At 35.4% G+C, this 13952-nt stretch overlaps 1 protein-coding gene across 5 annotated transcripts in view; it reads right to left on the bottom strand.

The window, feature by feature from the left end:
- LOC102695255 (cell adhesion molecule 2) overlaps positions 1 to 13952 on the bottom strand; it is a 698483-nt gene that overhangs the window by 683354 nt on the left and 1177 nt on the right. The gene's annotated exons all lie outside the window — the stretch shown is intronic.

Here is a 13952-nt window from a genome sequence, read left to right as displayed (position 1 = left end):
GCATTTATCATTCAACTTTTTATTGTATTTCTCCAAATATTCAGTATTTTCCTTTTGTGTTTTCCTGAGTGTTTAATGTGGTATTTTACTGTACTATTACTGTATATAATTCTTACTAAAACATGGTACAAATATAAGAGAATTTAGTGAAGACAATGTTATTTGGTCTCAAATATAGACAAGGAATGTGTCATAGTACCATTGAAATTTACTGCTGCACAAATGTATTAGTGGTTAAAGAAACAAAGTTAAAATGGAAGAAAAACTGCCTATTTTTTACAAGACACTTGTAAAGGTTTTGTATGATCATAATGATGGACTTTTTTAGTAGTTCATTGTCCTAAATTCAATTTCCCCATGATACAATAAATCAGTTTGCAATAAAGTGAATATCGTATTACATACAGTGCATACATATTGTGTATATACAGTATACTGTATGTTGTGGAGCTTGGATATAGACATACTGTAGTGTATTGTGTATAAGAATGTTAAGAGGCCTCCACCCTCTACAGCTCTGTAGCAACAGGAGGATTGGTATTTTGCTGAGCTAGGAGGAACAGATGTTGTTAATTAGGGTGTGTTTCAGAGTATAAAAGGGTGTGGCAAACACAACTTTAGACCTGTAGTTTGAGATTGGATTTGTGAGAATTTTCTTAAATATATTAAAAAAAAAAAACAATGGTGATGCTTGGAACTGAAATTTAAAAGCAAAGGCTTTCTACTTAAGTGAAGTAGTTTAAATACTGCCTTGATTAGTCAGTAAAGGGATTAAATATCTGGCTGTTTAGACAGGATTTGCTGATTGAGTTAGGAACTCCAGTGGGAGTTAGACATTTGTTCCTTTTTGATAACTCTGCACCTGGAAACTAACTGTATCTGTAGAAAATCCCAGAGCCTTAAATGGAACAGCTATCTGCAGTGACCTGAAACCCCAAACAACACCAAGGTATTACAATTTAGAAATCTACATAGTAAAAGGCACTTTTTTCCCACAAATTTATTCAGGAGATGTTTAACACATGGAAAAAATACCTGTCTTTAATCTAGTGCCACATGCAACAGTTTTTCTGAATCACCAAAGAAAAACCAAAGCTGATGAATACAGAGCATGATGAGGAAACACCAGGCTTTGGTGAGTCAAGTTGTAATGGCTAGTAAAATTAAGGCAAGAATATGAGGAATCCATATTGCTTTTACTTTCTTTAAATGCTTCTAAAAGTTTTTTTTAAAAATGTATTGCTTAATTTTACTTTGAAGAAGAGACAATATAATTTATTTATGAAATGAAACATGTAATTTGTCTGCCATGTTCTCTTATAGTGTTTAATTATAACCACATTTAAGAGTCACTGAATTTTTCCAGTCACCAACGGCAAATCCCCAACATGCCCTCTGGTTTCTGTCTGCAAAAGATTTTTAAATCTGTAAAGATGCTCTTAAGCATTGAGTTTGAGATTTGCAAAATGGAGTAGAAATCCTGTTTTATTCTGGGCCCTAAAGAGGTTATTGACCATAATCGGCTAGAACACTTTAATCCCTAATTCACCCCCGAACTTTGAGATTGTTACTTAATGAAAAGTATTTTACAAACACATTTTAGTGACAAAAGAATTCAAAGGCAATATCACTTAATCACTTATCACTTAGTTTTAAAATGAAAATTAAATCATATGTAAAATTGCAATTTCTTAAACAGTATTCTGTAGGTATTTACTATGTTCATTTCTTTACTCATGCAAAAACGTGAAAGCTGCTGTTGAATTTCAAAGACCAAAAAGACAATTGGATGTACTTTTTTTATATGAAGAAAGGAATGTCTGAGTAATGTAGGGGACATTGATTCCTTTCAAATAAAAGAGGCGGCTGTAATCAGAACAGTGTTATAAAGTCTCACTACAACTTGATGCACGGTCGCCTTGTTTACGAAGCAGAGAACCAACACTGATAATTTCTCCAGTATGAAAACACTTTCTGGCTCCTTTAATGTCCAATCAATAAGTAAAACCTGCTGTTCTTCCCCCTCATGCATTCTTTATAATGGATTTGTAATGTGGCAGTGCAAGACAGATGGTGCTAAGGTTTTCTGTCTACTGATATTTGCCTCCAACACAACAGTGCACAAGGGAATAATCCTGAAAGCCCATTATGTATGCATTCACTGAACCCAGGTCGCAGTTCATTTCTTTTTTTCCACCGTTATAAATTGTTCCACTTGAGTCCTTCGCAACGGCCTCATGCAGATATAGCATCACAATTGAGTTTCAAACATTTCCCCACAGTTAAGTTTCACTCAGTTCAGATCAGTCCAACTGAAAACTACCAAACAGAACAATTTAACTCCAACCTGAATGTACCTCAATTCAGCAAAGGTGGAGAAGAAAACCATCCACCACAGTACTAGTAAATCTAGTATCTAGCTGTCTGGGTTGTGAAGAGAAAATTAAAGGTGGTTAGGCATCTTTGTTACTTCTGTAATAAAAAAAGCATCATAGGTTTTACTTTAAGAGGAATCTCACTGTACAATTTAGGGATGGACAGCTTTAATCTAATAAAAGCACATCAACATATATTCATGCAGTACTCAACTGGAGTTTTTTTTCTTTATTCTACAGGCTCTGATAAAATCCTCTACTCCACACATTTCTATAAAGGTTATGCTATCTGAAGGCAGTAAGGTCTGGCAGGCTGATTTGAAAATGGATTGAAAATACTTCTTGTATTAGATTATTCATGATATACTGCTGAAGTAATGCACGACTGCTCATGCTGTAAAATATTTTATTAGAGACTAGGACCAGAACTCGCAGGCTTTAGATACAGATCTTCTCCATTCCAACGGGCTTTGCTAAGCTGTTAATTTATAGATCATACTCCCAAAGACAAAAGGAACGCAGTTTGATTTTAAAATTGCAGAAGACTCCAAAGTTAAGAAAAAAAACTTCAGAGAGTGTCCTTTCTTTCGGGAGCAAACACTGGTTTTATACGAGCTGCTGTAGAATTTCAGAATTGCTCCCCCAGGTTGCCCTAGCAATGTGAAGCAAAAAAAACTTCAAGAATAAGAAAAGCCCATTTATGCCAACCTCTCCTTCACTACAGTCTCATTTTCCATGGAGAGCCTTGCGTAAGTCATTGTTGTGGCAGGTTAATTCATTAGCCCTTTGTGCTTTAACCTCCAGAGTCCATGTGAATGCAACTGAGGACACAAGACAGAGGACCTTGCTGTCTTGTCCTGTGAAATATTATTCCCCTTTATAAAATTCAACACAACCAGTTATCCTTCAGGGCAGTTCCAGATATGAGGGCAGTACTGAATGGTCACTGAAAAAGATCAATCTAATCTTCTGTCTGCTAAGATGGTAGGGAGATGAAGCACACAGGTTGGGCTACATTTGTATTTGCTCCTTCACCTGTACAAGCAGTTCTAGTTCGTGTTATAAATGAATAGTTCTGCATTATGGTGACATTTGGCTTCACATGTACTTAGGAGTGAGACGTTCAAATAGTGTGGTATGTTTATTTCACAAAAATATCAACAAGTATCCCTGGATGCATACATCAGTATTCTATGATGGCATCATTTATATAGTTTTTTTTTTTCATTTTGGCCTTATAACAAACACCTAATCTGATACTATGTGGGTTTATCACCCATCACACAGAAGTTAAACACCTTTACAACGTCAGGCATACTGTATCACTGCTATTTAATCTACACTTCACTTTTGTTTTGATGAGGAGAGATGTCATGAGTGCAATATAGCAAAGAGGAATATATTGTATTCCATCTATTGTATGAGCAGAAAAAGATAGCATGAAAGCCACTACAGCAAACTTCCACTGTAAAACCTTATTCCTTTGATCTTTAATTTATAAGAGTTAGAAATTCAGGTTAAAAAAAATCAAGTCTCATTTACATTTTTTTTCTGTCATCTGCGGACTCCAAACAGAGCCTAATTAATGTGTCAGTTTCCCCCAGGGTAGGTGTCCATATTAATTGACTATGTCATAGAAACATTTGTCTTTTCAGCTATTGTAATCTGTCCAGTGTATCTTTTCTCTTATTAGGAAGCTCTTTTAAGAGGTAAAGAACTGTAATTGCACACATACCTAAGTTTGCACAACCTGAGTGATTTGCAAGCTTCTAGCAATTGGACTCTCATTCTTCTCGGAACATACTCATAACTAAACCTTATTACCATTATCAGACAAAGTGCATGTAGAGAAAATAAAGAACTTGCACTGCAGAAGTGCTCAATTTCACAGAGCTCTGCACTGTACTATACGATAGTCTTCAATACAACAACAACCCAAACTAATGTTAATTGTTCTTTAGGATTAGGTATTGTCAGTTGAATTTTAAAGATCTTAGACTAGTCCTGGACAGCCCTATTATATAATATAAGTAGGTTGCAGAGGGCTTTTTTGCTGAGCATTTTATATGTCCACCTTCTCTGCACTAAGTCATATTTGCAGTGCAAACCTGGAGGTGCCATTTAATGTTTTATACCAAATTATCTGTCAAACATCCGAATGTTAGGTTTATTTGTCTTTCAGGTATTTGTCCACTGGCTCAGATTACTGTTTTAGATTAATGTCAAAAGTAGAATTATTACATTAAACCAATGCCAAATTTCCGCTTTATCATGTATATATTTATAAGAGTGCTGCAGCAGAAAATGGATGGACAAAGCTTATGAAACTGGCACCCAGGGAAAAAAAACAACTCAGACTAGTTAGTAATGGACAAGGAAACTTTTGGCTTCCGATATTTATTCAGCACAGTTATTCTGTTCATAAATACTTATGTTGCTTGCATCATGTTCAAGATTAATTGATTGTTCAGTGTTGCTCTAGGTGTGAAATTACAGCCCACATGCAACAGATGGTGTTACCACCCTATAAACCAAACACAACAGGCTGTCAAAATCCTGTCAAATCCTGTCAAAATTTCAGATATCTGCAATGCAGACTGCACAGAAATTAGTAATATACCTATTTATATTGGTTTGCCACTTTCACTAAAAAAAGAAAGGAGATCTCCTGGAAAAAGGGCCACATCTAATGTACTATTGTGAAGTATGGAACAAAAATCTATTATCTTTGTATATTAATTTTCATTCTCTTTCTGTATGATGGTACAGTATTTTTTCCAGTAACCAAAAATGTCCTGTTCAAGTAACCACACCAGTTGAAATTGAATTTAAATATGCCAGTTCATAGCTGAAAATTACTGTCACCTGAGCATTTCATATTTGAAACACATTCAAACTTTTATTGGTCCATACACTAAATAAGTCTATAAACCATAAGAACTACAATAGTTGTGAACTAAAAATGAATGCAGGACCCCAATGTCCAAATCAGAATAATCTATATGCCTTCAGTATTTACTGACATAATGGAAAAACTAGAACTCGGACCAGAAGTACACCAGTTTGTCTTTTACATAAATGTTGTGTGACTAGAACAAGCTGCCCAGTGTAATTGAAAGTGCTTTTCTACCGTTTGTACATTTGGGTACATGTCAAAGGTTTTCAGACTGGTTAATTAGGATACATCTTAAGTAACGCCTTCAGGTAGATTTTTACACTTGGGCTGGGCCTATAAAGGCACACTGGACACCCTCCGACTGGACGAGCAGGGGGACAGTAGGAAAGGGGGATTTTTTTTCCGACAGCCCAGGAGGATATTGCAACTGATTTAAGGTTTTCTTTTTCTTTTTGCCTGTCCCATCACGCACTTTCACTGGGGCAGGCATACACACGCATTTTTGTAATGCATTCAGTTCTTGTTTTGTTTTTACCTTACACGCCTTCTCACCAGACTGGACCCCGCTAAATAGGGTAAGTCCAGTCTGGTCACTGCTGGTCACCAGGCTGGACCCCGTTATATAGGGTAAGCCTATCTTGAGGTAATGTGGCACAACAGTACTCGTTCTTTTTGCCTTTGTTGCATTTTTTCCACTCTTTTTGTATTTTTGGTCCCTGTTAACCTCACACCGGTGCTTCTGTCCGCTCACCCGGGGCCTACGACTATACAGATACAATAGGTTCTGATTAACGACCGTTAAGTCAGGTCTTCCACCTAGTGCTGTATACTAGTTGAACATTTCTTTAATGGTAACTTGCAGAGCTACTGTACATCGGTAGATCAACCTTACGGGAAATTAATAGTGCAGTAGAATTTCTCCACCTTTTTTTCTCAATTCCAACTTTTAATTCATGTTACAAAATGCAAAGACCATACAACTATTCTTAAAAATTGCAATTTCGTGCAATCATGTAATGTAACTGGTATTAAGAAAATATGCTTATTTTCACAAGTTCTTAAGTATTTTTAAATAACCATGTGTTATATTCTTCCCTTTAACATTAATGAACTCCCTTAGCTATCTAACAAAGATTTTTCTAAGATCAATTATAAACTTCAGAATAGTCAAATGTCAGAAAATTCTTTTAATATACTGTACTTCACAACATATCCAAATAACACAGGGTTTTATTTGTGACCCCATTTCTTCCTGATCCTCACCTGCCAATGAATATAGATGACCTCTGGTGGCAGATATCATTGTTTGAAAGGCTTCCTACTCGTGAGAAAAATGCATTCAAAATCAAAGACAATTATTGCACTTTCTATTCTGAAAACTTGAATGGATGTGTCCTTGTAATGGACAGATCCCAATTATGGCTGTTGTCTCACAGACTTACAACATCTTTCAAAGTGTATCTTTATACATTCTTCTGTCAAGAAAAAATATTTTTCTGGTAATGAAGTCTGAAATCGTATTTGTTATGTTGTTTTGCTTCAGTTTTATTTATTTTAATAGATACACAGCCCCTTGACAAGATGGCAGACTCTTTTAAAAAAGAAACAATGCTCCAGACTAAGTATTTGTCTTTAGACTTTTTGTTATACTTTATTCCTACTTCTACTTCAGTCTATATTGTATTTAAACAATCATGGTATTAGATTGACATTGCTACTGTAGACGTAGGAGATGGTCTAGGTTTTGTGTCCTGAAGATGTCTTTATCTACTGTACTTTTGTATGATTGACAGTGCAGGAACCTAAACTTAGATCAAACTTAAATCACCTTAAGAATGTGATTTATATAAGGATACATTAGTTATTACTTTAAATGCTTACTGAGAGTAAGTTATGATAAAGATGCAACTCTCAATAAAATGCACCATTCAATAAAACATTACCTGGCAGAAAGATTTCTGTTAACCATCACTCTTTGCACTGTTTAAAAACAAAGGAGGGGTCATCTCCACTGTTTTACACAAGATTGGACTTCTGGTCCGAAATGTTTCATTTGCCAAATGCATTTCAAGGAGAGAAATGCACATTTTTCCAATAACCTAAAGAGCCAATGACATGGTTTTAAAAACTGTTAATTTATTCATATGCACCAAATGTTTGGTTTACCAAATCCTTTCTACATTTATGAAACCACAAACAACTCCATTCCTAGTATTCACTATTTCAGTTTTTGAATTACCAATTTTCTATCAAAGTGTAAAATAACTCATGTACAGTAACTGGTGTCATGCAAGCCACAAAACCATTTTCATGTTCTACTGTACATATAGCAAAGCAGGCAATGTTGAGCCTGTTATAGGATCCATGGCAAAATTATCGATAAGCATAACTACAGTGTATGGAAATACTATTTTTTGCATCTCGTATACTGTATGCATAACATATATTCAATTTATTGTATTTCAGGCCATTTTTCCATTTTTACTTTTGGAAAGCAGAAGAATTTGCTGAAACAAATTTGATTGCAACTAATTAATCTTACTGTAAAAGTAAACCTTACAGGCTCTTTAAGCAGACAAACACCTGAATATTCTCAGAAATATCATTTTAATTAAAAAAAAATTAATAAGTGGAACTCCATGGGGAGGGAAATCAGAGGTAAGATATCCTTGCTTAATCAAAAGCATTACATTATTTGTGTTCTGCTTATGCGAAAGGGTCAAAGACCCATTCAATTTGTAAGGTGTGTTGTCACTGTAAATTCTATATAATATAAACAGATGATCTTTTCAAAGCTCATTCTCTAAAGAGTTTGAAGTATACTGAAGGTGTACACTATTCTGAAGAAGTATACTTTCTGCTCCTAATAACCTTTCATTCTACTTTTTTTTTCCACCTCAAAGAACAAAAGAGCTTCTTTGATCATTGGAAATTCCTAATATCTCAGCAGGTGTCACACTAGAGATGGGGAGGAGGGAACAGAAAGGACACTGCATGCAATACATTGAGGAAAAACTGCTATTATGTAGGAAATAAATTCTGCAGGTCTAGTCTTGTTTTGTCGTTATTCTGCCATGATTGCTTTTGTCCCTGACAATTCTGAGCAAACTACATAATGCAAATTCTGACATGAGGCAATCTGTAGAATATTCCTTGATAATTAAAACTAATTCTTTAAAAAATGGAAACCCAAAGGGGAAAAACTGAAATTGAAAAACACCCTTTTCCAATGTGTTGGCCAAGAAATTAATGAAAAACAAAAATGCATGACAGCCAACAAAACCGGCAACTGATGACTGTATTTATCACTTGTCCAAATACATGTTTTTCTGTCTTACCCATGTACTATAGATGTGATCTGAAGACACTACAGTTGCAACGAAGTTTGACAGACATGGCGGTCTCCTCTTGCCAGCATATTTATACAGCATACAGTACTGCAGTTTAAAGGGAAAAAAATGGTGACTGGCACTCAACATCCTAGTCATTCTACAGGGATTAGGTAACCCACGGCAGGGCAGAAACACTTCATTCCAGGATTTTTGCCAACCTTCCAAAATCAGGGACTTCCCTGAAACTGAGATTACCATAACAACTAAAAGGAGTGTTTCATCAAGTAGGTACAGTAACAGACATTATTTTGTTTTTCTTGTTGATAAACAAGCCCTTAAATGAAAGTGCGGCACAGCCCCCCCACAAAACAATGTAATATTCACAGAGCTTGCTCTAACATTGTGGGTTGATTATGGGAGCTAAAATGTTAACTGGAAGGCCAATATTACTGTTAGCCATGCCAGACACTCAATTGTCACATTATAAACACTTAAGACATTTACATTACAAAGATATCACCGTTACACAAACCCAAGAGGACAATCAGTAGGGCTGTGTAGTTAGACAGTTTTGATGTTCTCCTGGAGTTTACAAATTTGAGTTGCTACGCTTTCTGTATTTGCAACATTTTTCTATCATTATCTTATCTCAATAGTTGGAAAATTGCCTAATGTAAGAATTTCAAAAACATGTAGTTTTAAACCCTTAAAATAATGTGAAGATGTGGAAACATACAAAATATTCCCAAGTGGACCATGCCAAGTGTTGGTTAGAGACAGCAAATACTTTAAAACTTTACATGCCAAACTGGAAGATAAAAGCTCTGTCTACACTAATTGCATTGAGTATCAAAATTACACTGGATAATCCACGTTTCTGTAAAGTGAAAATAGCATCTTAATTTTATATACTGTACACACAGTATCTAATACACAAAAAGCTGAACCTAAAATAACTTAAGATTTTACTGACATTTTAAAAAGGTTTTGCTTTTAAAGCTGGTCAAAAGCCCCTAGCAAGCTACCATACATTCTCACTGGGATTTAGCCCAGTCACAGCTTTAAAAGCATAGTTCTTGTGCCACAAGTGTAGATAGGCTACAGAATGACCCTGACCTGAATTTGATGCTTTAAGTATGTAATTGAATTATATTTTTTTGCAACAAATGCAGGTTATTTAAGGTTCTATTAGGCAGTGTTACCTGAGGTAAACTACAAGCAGAACATATTTGTGAAATATTCTCCCACATTAAAAGTGTAATTCTCCACTTCCCATCACAGCATCCAACAATCTGGAAAATGCTCTCCACATATTAAAAGCTCTCAATATTTTTTTCTATTATGTAATTTTACAGTTTCCACTAATATCTCCACAGCTTTTCCATTACCTGGAATAACCACTGGAATCAACTTTGTTGGTTTACTTTAATATTAGATCTCTCTCTATATTGTGTACTGTACTAAGATTGTAAGAACTAAGTTTCTTCAACCTGTCTTCACATTTCATTACAGTAAGAGTGGAATGAATTTTGTTGCACTTCTCTGGATTTTTGTATACCTGTATGAAGGGCTCTAGATGTGATCTAACTAATGCATTGTACAGTTTTACCCTGTCTTGATTTGTATACTACATTCTTTACTAGAGTATGTAACCTATCATTCCATTTTACACTCCATTGCTTAGATGTTGGAAATATTTTTTTCTTTTTTCTTTTCCCCACTATGTCTTAATTCTGCACCTCACATTAACTATCCTTTATTGTTCTTACCTACGTGTAAAACCTGTTAATTATCACGTATCCGTCAACGTCTGAATCATATACTGTACAAATCTTTTCTATTTACCTGACTCTGTTGTTTGCTGGGCATTATCGTAAGATTTAGATCACATGTAACTGTTTTGTAAAGGACACATCAATCAATATTTACGATATGAATATATTCTGTATACATGGAAGAGTGTCATTCTCAACACTTAGGCCATTCTCCATCTTAGATGCTACCCCTTTTGTGGTGCCTCTGTACACAAGGTGCACCCCATAGCATGTTGACTGTAATGCAATAAACCTTGTATAAATGATATTGCTGCTTCTTCAACTGATGATCAATGTTTTATTTTTAAACTTTAACATGCAATTGAACTGTCAAATCGAGGCTATATTTCTCCACTAACAAGCACAATTAATTTTAACAGTACCTTTTTCTGCAGCTTTGGAGAGGTTTATGTGCTTGAAAAACTTAGAACTTAGACCGATTATGTAATCTTGTAATATGGTGTTTCAAGTCCCAGAGCTGTCTTAAGAAATAGATGTGCCTGGATAGCATAAAATAACAAATAATAGGTTTATTCCATGCTGAAAAGATAAAGAAAACACAACTTTTTGGCCATAGAGCCCTTCAAATACGTTGAAACCGTGTGAACAGTAGATTACGAAATGTTTTGTTTTCTTCTCTTTTTAGCATGGAATAAACCTATTACTTGTTCCTTTGCAGCCTATGTATGCTGATGCAGGTACCCACTTGAACTATCATAAAATAACGTTACACTGAAGATTTCTTATACAGGCAATTCTTTAATGTTTAACACAATCAACATAAAACATACAGTAAGGTACTGATTATCCTGCAGTGGCATGGATTGGAAAGATCCCATTTTTGTATGGCCCTTCCAAAGTACAATGGCTCTACTTACTATGTCCGCCATCAAGACTGCAGAGTTTGGCCTGCATGTATACTTGCAGTATGATAAAGTTCTTGAAATAAAACACAATTTAACTAATTCATTTAAATATAAATACTTTTGAGATTGTGATATACTGTATTATTAAAATGGGATACCATTTAACACAGAACAATTTATAGAGAGCAAGAATAAAGTATATTATATTAACTACTGCTGCAAACACTGTTCCAATTGAACCTCTATGTCAAATTGACATTTGACATTGAACATCCTAATCTTTTGTCCAGTAACCTGCTCTGGCTAACACTTTACCAGACAGTGCTTCTAGGATTCTACTAGAACCCAGTACCATCTGTTATGCTGGTAGAAAGTCAACAGCTGTATGTGACAATATTCAAATTTCATTGAGGATATGCGATGTTGTGGGATTTTCTGAAATTTGCTTTTAGAGGTTGTCTCGTTACATAAGTTTTTCGGGCTTTTAAATATAAAAGCCTAGAGAGCACCTGCAAACCAGACTTGAGAAATGAATCATCTCCAGATCAATAATTTATAACCTTTCCCCAAGCCAAGTTACTTGAAAACCACTTCACAGTTCATGACACTGACATAAAAATGGGGGGAAGCAATGCATTTCACTTACTCATTTATATGACAGGATTAAAGATCAGGAAATCTACTGAGTAGAAAAATAAAGCAATGATTAATAGTGTATTCACAGAAATGAAAAACTTAACTGTGGGCATCGCAGCTTATTAGTCACTTTAAGCTGTGCACACCAAATATAAATACCACGTATCACAGGCATTTCAAAATACGTTTTAGTTCTGATGTCTTCAATCCTGTAGAAGTAACTTCTGCCACCTTGAAAACAGTCAACATCACAAGCAGCAACGAGCTAAACGTAAGATAGAAGAATTCTTGCGGAACTTCAACCTATTCTAAAGGGCGTAGCGTCAATATCAGCCAGAAAGGGGATATAAGAATGATGTGTTCCTTCCGTTCTCGCATCCCTGTGATGGTTGGAGCTGAAATCGATCAAAATCCGTTAATTAACTCAGATTACAGATTGCGAAGGCCTTTCTCGGGAAAGGCTGACTAACTTATTTTTCCAGCCTTTTTTTTAGTAACCCAGTATCCTTAAACCGTGTCACTGCATATGGGAATGTTACAAATTTAACCTAGCGCCACTATTCACTTCCTCCACATCTTACGGGTATTCTTCTTACAGTACTGTATGTTTTGTTTTCGAGATTATTTTTCGCTTATCTTTATTAATAATGTTATGGGAGAGACGGGTCCGAACAAATGAAGTTGTAGCATTGACGTACTGTACTAGGCAGTGGCCGGACTTTATGGTTAGATTCACTAGCAACGCTAAATTGCTGCTGGTTACTAACATCGCAAAAAACCTTATGCACCTTTAGTTCGAATGTGTTGACAAGGTGATGAAACCATCAGTTACACATTTGAAAGACGAGGCACGTTTCACCATACCAGCAATTGCTAATAGTAACTTTTCTAAGCCCCGTGTTCACTTTGAAAGATGAAGAAAATTGTTGTAATGTTTCCTTAATAAAGCTTTTTTTATTAAGTGCAGAATTTAGAAAGTAAAAAAAAATGGCAAGAAAGATAACTGGCGAAAACATGAAATCCATTCCGTATTGCTGGGCGGTGGCTTTGCATCTTAAGGCATTGGTGGGACAGAGTGAATCGACAAAAGGATAAAAAGCCACATTTTCAAACGCTTTTAATGACTTTGACTAAAGACTTATACTGACTTGTAAAATAGTCATATGGTCTGTTTTTCTTTGTGCGCGTTTTCATTGTCAAAATCAGCCTAATTCGAAACTATCATCCACGATCATCACTGCTCTGAAGAGGGGCGCCTCATATTCTTTTCAGAAATATTTAAAACCCTTTCAAACATTCAAATAAGACCTTTAACAAAATATCCTGTAGCCTAAATCACTTACTAGTATTCTGACCTTGGACGCTGGTATTGTTTACGTGCGTGGACGATTCCTTAACTTTTACGCTAAGGTGTATGGAGTACTCGAGAGAGGTCATTGAATTCATACAGTATCAATAGCAAAGACAGTTCATACGTACTGTATACTATATCATGTAGTGTTCAGCATAAATACTATTTTTGAGCAACATGGATAGATGGAGAGCAGTAAAATGCAGGAAACAGTCATACTTTCCAATACCTTATACACAGGTACTGTACGTATTGTATAATTGTAGATTTAAATTTGTGGTAAAGGAAAGGCTGGTTCACAGATCAACCTTGACAGAATCAAAGAGAGAATCGTTCCTGAGCCGCCCAGAAAAATAAAAGCTTATGCTACTACGACCCCAAGATGCAGACTGCTGCAAATACCATATTCAGGTCAGCGAAGAATCCATGTGGAATGCCAACAATTTAAACCATAAAAACAAATAAAAGGGTAAAAAGCTACCAATTAAACCCTCCAAATGAATGCCCATAAAGCAATTATCCACACAAGATAAGAGGGTTTCAATGCATATATTAAATAACAAACAAAAGAGTAATTTCACTTTCTACAAAATGTACGGAAGATACCGAGAATCCCATCTCACACTAGTTTCAGTGATAGTGCCTTCCTTCACATTTTTAAATTGTCTATAACAATGCACAG

This window comes from Lepisosteus oculatus, chromosome 5 (assembly GCF_040954835.1).
Source record: "Lepisosteus oculatus isolate fLepOcu1 chromosome 5, fLepOcu1.hap2, whole genome shotgun sequence".
NCBI lineage: Eukaryota > Metazoa > Chordata > Actinopteri > Semionotiformes > Lepisosteidae > Lepisosteus > Lepisosteus oculatus.
The sequence above is the reverse complement of the archived record's forward strand: the minus strand, read 5'-3'. Positions and strand labels throughout refer to the sequence as shown.